The sequence below is a fragment of the Caretta caretta genome, chromosome 8, assembly GCF_965140235.1.
Source record: "Caretta caretta isolate rCarCar2 chromosome 8, rCarCar1.hap1, whole genome shotgun sequence".
In the NCBI taxonomy this organism is placed as follows: domain Eukaryota; kingdom Metazoa; phylum Chordata; order Testudines; family Cheloniidae; genus Caretta; species Caretta caretta.
Window position 1 is genome coordinate 46,753,629 of NC_134213.1, and position 11,893 is coordinate 46,765,521.

General features: G+C 44.9%; 1 protein-coding gene across 17 annotated transcripts in view; it reads right to left on the bottom strand.

Annotated features, from left to right (window-relative positions):
• The window catches only part of PRRC2C (proline rich coiled-coil 2C), a 117,282-nt gene extending 106,108 nt beyond the window's left edge, over positions 1-11,174 (bottom strand). For all 17 annotated transcript variants that reach the window (XM_048862309.2, XM_048862320.2, XM_048862324.2 and 14 more), the window contains exon 1: positions 11,035-11,174. The gene's annotated coding sequence lies outside the window, so the exon portion shown is untranslated. The remainder of the gene's footprint in view (positions 1-11,034) is intronic.
• Between the last annotated feature and the right edge of the window lie 719 nt (positions 11,175-11,893).

Sequence of the window (11,893 nt, forward strand, 5' to 3'; positions counted from 1 at the left end):
CCCTTGGTTAACTTATTCCACATTTTATTAGGCAGAAGCTCCCAGGACTTGGAGGCAAGCAGCTCTTTCCTTTGGACATTGTAAGATACATGAGGATAGAGTGTTCTAGTGTTATCTAGACAGAAATCCCAGGCTGTTGAACTTTTCCTATCATTTATTTAAACAAAAATACTGGGGAAAAATCTTAAGATTATCAGAGCAAAAAAGAGCCAATTTTAGGTCACTGATGACACACTTTTAAATGCAGGTGTATGTTTAAACTGGTTTAACTAAACTGATGCAAGTTTGTGCATAGCCATTCTTATTTTGGTTTACAAAAGTTTTAGCTTAATCAGTGGTTTAAAAAAAGAACAAAATAAGCATGCCTATACACAAATTTGCGCCAGCTTAATTTAAAAAAACACGTCTTAATTAGTGTCTTACACAAGATTTTTAAAAACAGATTGTGCAGTGTTTTGCTACATCTTTAAGATGTAGGGAGATGGTCTTTCAAGTTTTCTTCCCTAAAACATCAAGAATCTCAGGTCTCGCATGAGAGTAGGTCCTCCAGCAAAACTATGGACATCTCAGATCACACTCATTAAGAGCTCTTGAGCTTAAAGTGTGGTGGTAATAGTGTCTTTAACAAAGACATAATTTATTCAATATAAGACACTGAAATGAATAGATTTAAAGAAAAACAAGAGCTTTAAACAGGGACTAAAACTCCTTGCCCCGTTCAACAATCACTTTCATTCTTGTAATGTCATTGTTTCACTAATTCTACAGTCATTTTTCAGAGAAGACAAGATATGAATTTCTAATGTAAGAACAAGCGGCTTAGATCTCATTAAACTGCTAACACACACAATTGCCAAAGAACCCATAACCAAAACAAAATCCAAGTCCCCTTACCACCACCACCACCACAAAAAAAAAAAAAAAAAAAAAAAAATCACTCAACCTCCCCCCACAAGGGTTGAGAAGAGGGAACAAGGAGTTGAAGAATTTACCCCTGGGGGAATTCTGCAACAAAAAATTTAAAATTCTGCACACAATATTTTCAAATTCTGCAAAACAATATAATCACACCAGTTTCAATTATTTTTGGTCATTTATTTCAAAATACCTGTCAGCAAGTATGTCTGGCAACAAAACAGATTCCTTACTAGGCATATTAATACAGAACTCTGAGTAATAATTCATTTAAACCACAATACAGAATTCTATTTCCTGCACCCCTCTGAAGCAGTGCAAAGGCTTGGGGGAAGTCAGTGATAATGGAGGAGCTGAGGGAGAAGGAAGTAATTGCTGGGAAGGAACTAGAGTGTGGAGGATTGTTGGATATGGGTGGGAAAAGTATGGAACAGGGTTTTTTTTTTTTTAGGGGCAGGAAGAGATTGTTAGGGAGCTTTCCCCATGCAGACCCTGGCTGACCCCATGTATCCCTATACCCCCATGTGTCCCTCCACCCCCACTCAGACACCCCCTCCCCCCATCCCATGTGGCCCTACACCCCCACCCTGTCCCCATATGTCTGTGCCCCCACTCAGCCAACCCCCGTCCCAATGTGGCCCTGGGCCTCCACTCCCATTCAGCCCCTGTCCCAATCTGTCCTCCCCCACTAGCCCTTATGAGTCCCTGTCTGACCCCACAGCAACCCCATGCTGTCTGTCTCCCCCTATCCCCTGTCTCATGATCTGGCCTGACAGGCACTGTGAAGAAGGCAGGCCCTCTCTCTTCCCTAGCTGGCTGGGAGCTGCTGCTCTGTTCTATCATCACAGCACCCTCTGGTGGGCAAAAGGCAGAACTGCAGCACCTTTCCAGCAGAAGCTTTTTTCTGTGCAAAAAATAAAAATGCATGGCTCATTAATTATGCAAGCAGTGGCACGGAATTGCCCCAGGAGAAAAGAATTAATTGGTCAGGGATGGTAAAATGCAGGTAAAGAAGCAACAGGTGAGCAAATCTCACTTTATGCTTCTAATAAAGCGCCATTGCTACAGTTGTGTTCAACATGCCTTAAACATGCCCTCTAGCTTCGTTAAAGCCAACTTTAAATCTAATCAGTTTTTAAAATGGATTAAGAGTAGTTTACTAAATTCCCCATATAAATTTACTGGTTTTACAAAATCATATGGTCTAAAAGTGCTAAATATTAAGAAAAGGGGACAAGAGTAAGGGTACATAACAGAACCTTTTAATAAAACACATCTGTAAACACTTGTGTCCACGGTGCGAAACTTGTACTTGCTCTACTAGTCATGAAGCATCAATGCTTCACCACATATGCAACGAATAGCAAGCTTCCCCTACCATTTCTTGAATTACAGTTAAGAATGTTGAAGTCTACACAGTTGCCAAACACTGCAGCAGTTACACAACCTATGCCAGATATACAAAATAAAAACACCCTGTTCAAAATACAATCTCATACCTATGAATTACAAGATTCCACCAGCTGAAGAGTCTTGACAGAGGGGACTGGTAGTGGCATAGTCTGTTTTGTAGAGGTTCTTATATCACTCATCACTGTAGTATCTGATTGTCTTTCTGTAGTTCATTATACGATATCCAGTATCGCCAATCCCAATTGTTCAAAATGTGTTTAGACCCCAAAATTATAAGATTGGCTTAAAAAGTAATGAGATCTTGAAAAATAATCAGCTGGGGTTCTTTTTAATTGCCTTCTGGTTTCTGAGCCTTTAGGGCAGTGGTTTTAGGGCAGGACTGGGTCACGGAATGTAAGGCACTGGGCTGTTAAAAGTCCCATTGGTGGTGCTGCCCAGCTAAGGCAGGCTAGCCCCTAGCTGTTCTGACACTGCACTGCGCCCTGGAAGTGGCCAGTAGCCAATCCATCTCCTAGGCAGGGGGGCCATGGTGCTCCACACACTGTCTCTGCACTCCAATTGGCGGGGGCAGTGCCTGCAGGCGAGGGCAGCACATGGAGCCCTCTGTCCCTACCCTCCCACAGGGCCCGCAAGGACATGGTGCCGGCCGCTTCCGGGAGCAGCAGCGGGCCAGGGCAGGCAGGGAGCCTGCCTTAGCCCCACTGCGCCAGGGGACTAGCAATCCCATGGGCCGGACTGAAAGCCTTGATGGGCTGGATCCAGCCCACGGGCTGTAGTTTGCCCTCCGCTGCTCTAGACTCAGCTCCCTTCAGGAAATTTTTTCAGGGCAGCTCCCATGCCCAACTGCAAATTAAACTTTATTCCAGAATTTATATCAATGCACAAAAGATGTTCTAGTGGTTAAGTATTTAAGCCCTTCTTTCCACTCTAGAAATGAATTTGCCAGAACAAACATGATTTGTGCCCTGTATATCCCCTATCTACTTTTTACCTTCTCAGTACATCTATGCTTTTGGAGAAGGTGCTATTCAAAAGGAGATGTGCACAGTAAGTGCCTGCGTACGTGGGGAAATTGACTGGACTAACTATTCTGGGGGAAAAACATAAGGACACTAATTTTACTGGAATAAAGTGACATTCTTGAATGGTGTGTTCACACAGGGAGCTATTATGGAACTTCAGAACAGTTTATTCCAGAATAGCTATTCCAAATATCTACTTGTAATATCTCACTCTATTCTATATACAATATTTTGTTTTCGTTTCTGTTTTGTAGAAAATAACCTGACTGCAATATCCTCTCTGACTTGTGAGGGTGGAAAGAATTTCATGTGGACTAATCCATTGCTTTCAAAAAATTTGCCAGATGTCGTGTGTAAAAAACACGTAATTTACATTTTATGTAAAATCAAGCTTCAGGTACTTTTCCTGGACTTCAACCACAAGTATAAACAGCATCACAGGGCAAGACCCATAAATGAAATAATTTATCTTTGACAAGTGAAAAAGTTGTCAGAGAGCATTAATCTGGAAGGGAGTAAAATACTATAAGGGACTACACATCCTTACTTGGAACCCATCAAATTACGTTTCGCATTTTATTCTTGAAGCAATGAGCAGTCAAACAACTGGGGGAAAAAAACTTTTTCCAAGAAGTTCTTTGCCACTAACATTAGTCTTCTGATAGGGTGGATAAAAATCAATGTTTTTTTTTTTTAAATTAAAAAAAAAAATCAGTTTTTAAATTAAATCAGATTTTTTTTAGAAAATGCTTTTTGAGGAAAAACCTATCTAAAGATAGTTTTAATTAAGATTTATGATGAGATATTTTTGAGCTATAATGTAACAGGGATTATAAATTCTAATTCTATAGTATGAGAATATATTCATGTAATTTTTAAGAAAAATTTTGTAAGTGAGTTCCACTAGGACTAAGGACAAAAGGAAAAGTATTAAAGATAATCGCATTTTTTTTTTTAAAGCTGGGCTTGTGCTTTTTTGCTACTTTATGATGCATGAGGAAGGCCTGAAAGGTTTTCTTGTCCCCCCTTTTTTTTTTTAAGTTAATTTTTCTAAGCAAGCAAGCAAAAAAGTCAGGAATATCAAATATCAATTCAGAGGTTCTCCCCCCTGTGAAGCACCTGGCATTGGCCACTGTCGGAAGACAGGATACTGGGCTAGGTGGACCTTTAGTCCGATCCAGTATGGCTGTTCCTATCTCAGAGGATGTCTACTTCAATCTTACACCTAAATGAAATATTTGAATCTTTAATAAAGCCTTCCTCTTACTAAAGGCTCTGTTATGATTTTAAGTTGAAAAAGATGTTTAACAGTAAGTAGCATTTAAAATAGTCCAAGTAAAAATCCCTCTTCTTCTCAACTGTCCAACACCTTTGACTCTTGTGATATTATGATTTATCAGTTCTCCAGCCAACCACCTTTCAGGCTAGATGGGACCTGAATTTCCAGTGTTACTCCTGAGGGCATTCTGTACCAAAAAAAAAAAAAAAAATTCTGCGCCAAAAAAATTAAAATTATGCACACAATACTTTAAAATTCTGCAACATTCTGCAAATTTTATTTGTCAAATAAATGTGGAGGGTCCAGCATGGCATTGGGGAGCACAGACCACTAGCTGTACAGAGGTGAGAGATCACTTTGCAGCTTCCCTTCCCTATCCCCCTGCCCCAAGATCTCGATTTAATGGTGAGGCTGCACCCAACACTGACACAGTGCAAGGACCGGGCCTGCCCCAGAAACACCCCAGGGCCCTGCCCCTCCATGCCAGGTGCACCAGGTGTGGGCAGGCAGGCTCAGCAAGGCAGGATCCAAGTTTGGAGGGGCTTAGTGTGGGGGAATCCAGGTGTGGGTTGAGAGGGTTCTGTAAGGGGCAATATGGGTGCAGGTGGCTCAACGGGGGACCCGGGTGCGGAGGGGATCTGGATGCACAGGGGCTTGTTGGAGTACAATGGTAATGGGACTCTGCAGGGGAATCCAGGTGAAGGTGGCTGAGACACTGCCATTGGGGGGGATGGGGAGTACTGAGCGTGGTGGGGATAGAGCTCGGCACAGGGACTGGGTGTGGGGGGTCCAGATGCTGGGGGAGTGGGACTCAGTGGATGGGAATCCAGGTGCAACTGATTGGGGCTCAGTGGGGTGGGGATCTGGGTGCAGGTGGCTCAGCAGGGTGGTCCAGGTGCAGCGGGAGTTGGAGTCACTGGGGGGTGAGGCTTGGCAGGACGGTCTAGGTATGAGGGGGTCTGGATGCATGGGGGTTGGGCAGATGGGGGAGCAGCTCCCTGTACAGGGATCCCTCCCCCTGCAGCTGAGGAGCAACGGCTGCAGGAAGCAGGGGGAGTTTGCAGAGCTTCCTGCAGCCGGGGAAGAAATCTGGGGGTGGGTCTGACCCGGCCCCGGATGCCGTGCAGGGGAAGAGGAAGTCCCGTCCTCCCCAGCCCACCAGCTGAGTCCGGCACAGGGTAGGAGCCACCAACCAGGCCTTCCCCAATCCCCCCTCCTGCCACACAGTGATTTACCTCTCTGCCGGCAGCCCTGGGCACCCAAAACATACTGCTGGGAAGGATCGCATGAGCATTTTTGTGGTTTCCCCCATTAGAAAGTCGTTTTTCTACCAGGAAGCAAAGAAATCTGTGGGGGACAAATTCTGCGCATGCGCAGTGGCACAGAATTCCCCCAGGAGCATAATGTAAAAACACACAAAAAAAATCAGACCTTCAATCATAAAATATCAAACAGTGATGGTCAGTTTTTTCCCTTGCATGGGTATCTTTTAAGACTTGTTTTACACATACCTTGGACGCAAAGGTACAGTGTTTGCTTTTGACCTGTGTTTTTGCACTAGTAGTCTCATTTTGCCATTAACTAAAAAAGTACTACATTAAATTTAAAGAGTACAAATGATAAAAAAACATGCGTTAGCGCAATCTGTAACTAACAGTTTATAAAGAAATGCTAAAAAATTAATGTTATGTAGTGTTGAGGTATTCATAATAAAAACAGTAGTCTATTTGTTAGTTTGTATACTATAGATATTGAAACTATTTTCATCTCTGCATTTTATTACGCTATCTTCGTACTTCATTACAATTTCTATCTCCATCTTCTGCTCCTTGTGTTTTTAACGCTTGTGCTGTCACAAGTTTAGATCCCCCTCCTCCCCCCAGTTTTACAAACCTATCCAGTGTTCATCTTTTTTCACATCTTTCAGCCGTGTTCTTTTCTGTCTTGTTTCTGTTCATGTTATAGCTAATATATTAAAAATTCTGTGTCAGGATCTATAAAACTAAAACTAAGGCTTAAAAAAATTACAGGGCAAACAGATTGGACTACGAAAGCCTTAGATCAATACAAACAACAAGGAAAGGTTCTACCAGTAAGCAACGTGGCAATTCCATGATGTCGAGTCCAGCCTCCATCCCTAGCTAATGGAAATAGAGAGGGTGTTATCAGGTTACTTTTCTCTTGTACCCTGCCTGAAGACACCATCATTTACAGCAAACTCTGGATTTAGGGTGTCTGATAAATTTGAAGTTCCTGTCCTTCTCCCCCAGGTTTGTTGCTAGAAGAGGGAAAGAATTCTCTCAGTGTATAACTCTAAATCCTCATTGCCAGGGTGAGGGCTTCTTCCCCCTCAATATCTCCATCATCTTGTCTTTTCAGCTTCATATCGTAAACTTGGTCTAGACTAGAGTTAAGTCTACATAAAGCAGCATATGTCGACCCAACTATGTCAGTGTCTCCACTACAGACTTCCTCCCACCTATTTAAGTGCCCTATTACACCATCATAACTCCATCTCCATGAGAAGCATAGGGCTTATATCAGTGTAGTTGGGCAACACAGTGTCTGTGTAGACACTGCATTCCTTACATGGGCTGTTGGCTGTCATTCTTGTCAATTTCACGGTTCCGACAGAGCCGTGAAATCGACAAGAAAGTCGGCTCCCAAGCCAGGCTGCTACCAGGTCTCCACGCCAAGCTGGGCTGCTGCCCAGGCTCCCTGCTCTGAGTGCTGCTGCCCGCCAGGTCTTGGATCCCTGCTGGAAGCACGGCAGTTGACCAGGCTCTGGGGTGCATCTACCCACCAGAGGCAAGAAGCCCCAAGTGGCTGTCCCCCTGGTTCTGGCTGGGATCAGGGAGGCAAGAAGCCCCAAGGGGCAGCTGGGCTCCAGTGCAGAGCTGAGAGCTCTCACTCTCAGCCCACCCCAGTGCCCCTCTTCAGTCGGTGAAAGCGCTCCTAGTGCACCACTGACAAAAGGAGGGTAGTGTGGAAGTGGTGACTATAAGCCAACCTAAGATAAGTCTATTTAAGATTGTTGTGTAGACTTGCCCCAAATCTTTTGTCCAGGCCCTCATAAAAATTACATAGAGCCTTTTTTTTAAATCAGATCTCAGAGTGCTTTATAATCTTGAATGTAGTTATCCTCACAACATCTCTGTGAGTAGGGAAGTATTACCCCCATTTTTACAAATGGGGAACTGAGGTACAGAGAGAGTAAGTGACTTGCCCAAGATCACACAAAGTCTGTGGCAGAGCAGGGAACTGGGCTAGTGCCTAGGCTAGTGCCTCCCTGTATATCCCACCTTGAGTATTGCAACATCTTTCATTTGGCTGCCCTGATAAACGTAGCCTGTCCATACAGAATAGAGCCACTAAAGTCACCTGCCTTGTCTATCAATTTGATGTCACTTCCCCATTTAATTAAATAAAGGTATTTGGGATGAAGACTTCACAACCCAGATCCAGTGTAATACTACACAGTATGCCCAATCTACCTACTTACATACCTTTTACTGATTGAAACAAAAACCCACCCAGGCATAGCAACACCCTAGACAAGCTGTCCTAAAATGTGCAATCTTTTACTTGCAACCATTTCACTTCTCAGAACAGACTGTTATATCTGATTTTCCCACAGGCTGAAGATGCATTCTATAAATCTATATAACCAGAAGTACTCCAGTAAAACTTCAACTCAACTGTAACTTTTGCAACTATTTTTGCAGAAGTTTATTCCAAAAGCAATGTTTCCATTTAAATGGTTTAAATAACGAGTAAAGAGAATTTATGCTACTACTGCGTTTGAAAGGTACAGTCCTCAAAGCAGGGCTTGTGAAGAATGGTTTGCACATATATCTCACATTTTATCTATCTTACTAAGGACTTTACAAAAGTGGTGATCTCCATTTTACAAATTAAGAAAATTAGGCAGTGCAGTGACTGGGTACACTCAAGGCCACAGCATGTTAGTTCTAGCAGAAGACAGGTGATGAGTCCCAGTCTCCATCTAGATATTAGACCATGCTGCCTCCCATTTTAGCTCCATTGAAATCCATTATAAAAATACCTTCTTAAAAGGTAAATGTCACCTTTTAATGTTTATCAGAGAATATGCTGTACTCCATGGCACAAGCCATGCTTTTGTCAAAGGCGCACCAAGTCCTAAGGACTGAAAATGTTCATTTCTTAATTCAAAGAACAACACTGAGTAACATACATACTATAATGCCCCTATATTAAGCTTGATAAAAAAAATGACACATTTTACTCTGAACTTCATAGTATGCAAAGAAAAACTGAGAACGGACAAGCTTCTAGCAGCACAGATATGAAAGGTGACCTGCCAGGGGAATAAAATTAATTTTGTGCCCATTTTGCTTCTCTACTACGTAGGAAGGAGACGGGAAGGTTTCTTTAAAAAAAAAATTTACATCAGAAATTCTGTAGAAGATTGAAGGACAAGTGGAACTATATCACACTGGACAAGAGACTGAAAACTAAACTATTGAGAGGGAAATGGATTTTTAGTCTAACTGTTCAAAAATTTTGTAGTTTATTTTTTGCCAACACCTATTTGACTCAAATGCTTGAGAAACACTTGGTAAGGAAAAAAGGCCTTTGAATTAAGTGGTGAAAAAACCTCCCATTACACATCTGAGACCAGAAAGAACTGAGAAGATCTGTCTGACATTCCTGTTATTTAACACAAAAACACAACAATTAAAAAAAACCAAAACCCACAGAACATCACTGCCTTCACTCCCCAAAAGACCCCCTTCAGGCCTTTTTCATACATTTCGCTCTTTTCTTCATGAATTCCTATTTCCCTTTGTAAGTCACTTTTAAAAACTTAAGTCTGGAATCCTCTGAGACAGGCTGGGCATGGGCAATGGGATAACGAGAAACACACTGGAACAGCATGTATATTGGACAACACTTCTGACTACAGACTGGGATGCTTCCTGTTGATTAGTCAGCAAAGGAACATTACACTTTCTTGGAAATCTGTTGAGCTGCGTCGATAATTAATCTTTGCCCCCAAAATTTCCAACCATTGCTTCCCTCAATGGTGATGCCCAGAATGCTTAATGTAGACCAGCAGCAGCAGGTCTAGACAGCTCCATGTTAAAATGCCAGCAGCCTCCTGGAACCATGTCTACACTAGCACTCCTACTGCTGTAACAATGGCATAAACAAGACTTTAGTGAGCTGGGTTTTATTCTGAAGCTAAATGAAATAATCCTGCAATGTCTGCTCACCCTGTTCACCTCAAGTAGTACAAAAACATCTGTCTCATCATAACCTAGACATTATAGAGCATAGGACCTTGGAAATGATAGCCAAGTATCCCATAATACGGGCATACAATTGGAACAAAAACTGCAACTACAAACTAACATTAACTGCATTAAGTGCATAGCCCATGCCTTGACCAGTGATAGATGAGAAAACTGAAATATTTTAGAGTAAGAGGAAGAAAGAGATAAGATAACTAAACTGCATTGACCAAAAAGACCCTCTGATGCCCCATGCCTCCAAACTTGCAACAACCCATTTGTGAGATTAGTTGCCTCAATAGGGAGGAAAAAGCTCAGTTTCACCATACAATATTCCTGTACCAAGTGCCTTCCCCTTCGTGGCTATTCATACAGCTGGGGGTGAGCAGGGAAGAGATGCTGCTTCTGCAGCGCCCCATGGAGCTCACAGTGCCTGCAAAGAGCAGAACCAATCGATCACTCTTGTCATGGAGCCAAGAGAGAAATACAGGTTCAACCCAAGCCATCCTCAAAAAAGGGAAGAAAAAAGGACCCATTACTCAATGCAAAGAAATAAGGCCCCTTTGCTCAGCTCCAGGGACCAACACTATAGGGCTGGTATCCCTCCCCCCGCCCCGGCTCGTTTCACCCTCCCCCGGAACAGCGCTATGGGGCTCGGGTCTCTTCCCCCCGCGCCTGACCTCACCTCCCCGCAGAGCACCACTGTATGCTGGGCCCCTTACCCTCGCCTCATCTCCGCCCCCTCCCCCCCAGCAGCACGATGGGGCCGGGTCCCTTCCCCCACAGGAGAAAGCAAAAGAGGGCTCACGGGGAGCCTCCCGCAATCATCTCCTCCCGGGAAGGTCTCGGGGAGCCCTCTCCCTTCTCCATGCCAGCGAGCAGAACCCTCTCCCCTCGCCGCAGGCCCTGGGCCCTCCAAGCTCCCCCCACGCCAAGCAGGAGCGGGGCCCAGACGGAGCCCCCCAGGCCATGCGGCGCAGGCCGCTCTCATCTGAGTGCCGCTCCCACCGGCTCCAGGGGCCCGGCCCGGCCCCGCCCGGCCGCGGGGGAAGCGGCGGCGAGCTTCGCTCCCCTAAGGGAGGAGCCTGCCGGCGAGCTCCCCTCTCCCGGCTCCCCTGCGGCCTCTTACCTGGCGCGCAGCGTCCGGGGCCGGCGCTGTGGCCTGTACCCGGCTGCGGGACTCGGTGAGGCCGCTACCACCGCGCGAACCGCCTCCACACAGAGGCCAAGATGGCGGGCGGCCAAGCCGGCGCCAACGGCGTCTGACCTCACCGCGCAGCGCCCACGCAGCACCGGTCACGTGATGCCTGGCTGCCGCAGTAGCCTGGGCGGATTCCTCCTCTCCACGGAGTCGATAGCTCCACCTGCAGGAGCCTGCTGGAACTGCCCTTCCAGGGAGGCAGGCACTGCGGCGGGTGTGGGAAGGGCAGGACAATCAGGTCACTCTAACCCCCAGGGGCACCTCGTGGCTTTTGTTTCTCGAGGTTCTCTTTTGGGGTCAGCCCAGAGGAGGTTGGAGAAGCTCCGGATTCCTCCCTGGCCTTCCTGTCTCTTGCAGGACACAGCAAAGTTTGCAAATCCCAGTAAACCTGAGGCCCCTGCTCAGCTTGTAAGAAAGCTGTGCTGGTTGAATGCTGGATTAGGAGCTATCACACACCTTGGCAAAGAGCAGGTATTGCCAGCCTGCCGACATCCAGGAATCAGGCTAAAAAAATCATGAGATTTTAAAAATAAATGGGAAATTATTTCCCTTCCCTTCTGTTTTCTGAGTTTGTGAGGTGCACACAGGTTATGTTTCCAATCTGTTCTCTACAAGGACAAGAGCTAGAAACTAAGACCTGCTCTTCGCAGAGGGTATGCCTATACTGCAATTAAAAACTTGCAGCTGCCCATACCAGTTGACTCATGTTCGTGGTGCTCAGGCTAAGGGGTTGTTTAATTGCAGTTAGTAGACATTTGAGTTCAGGCTGAAATCCGGGTTCTAGGAT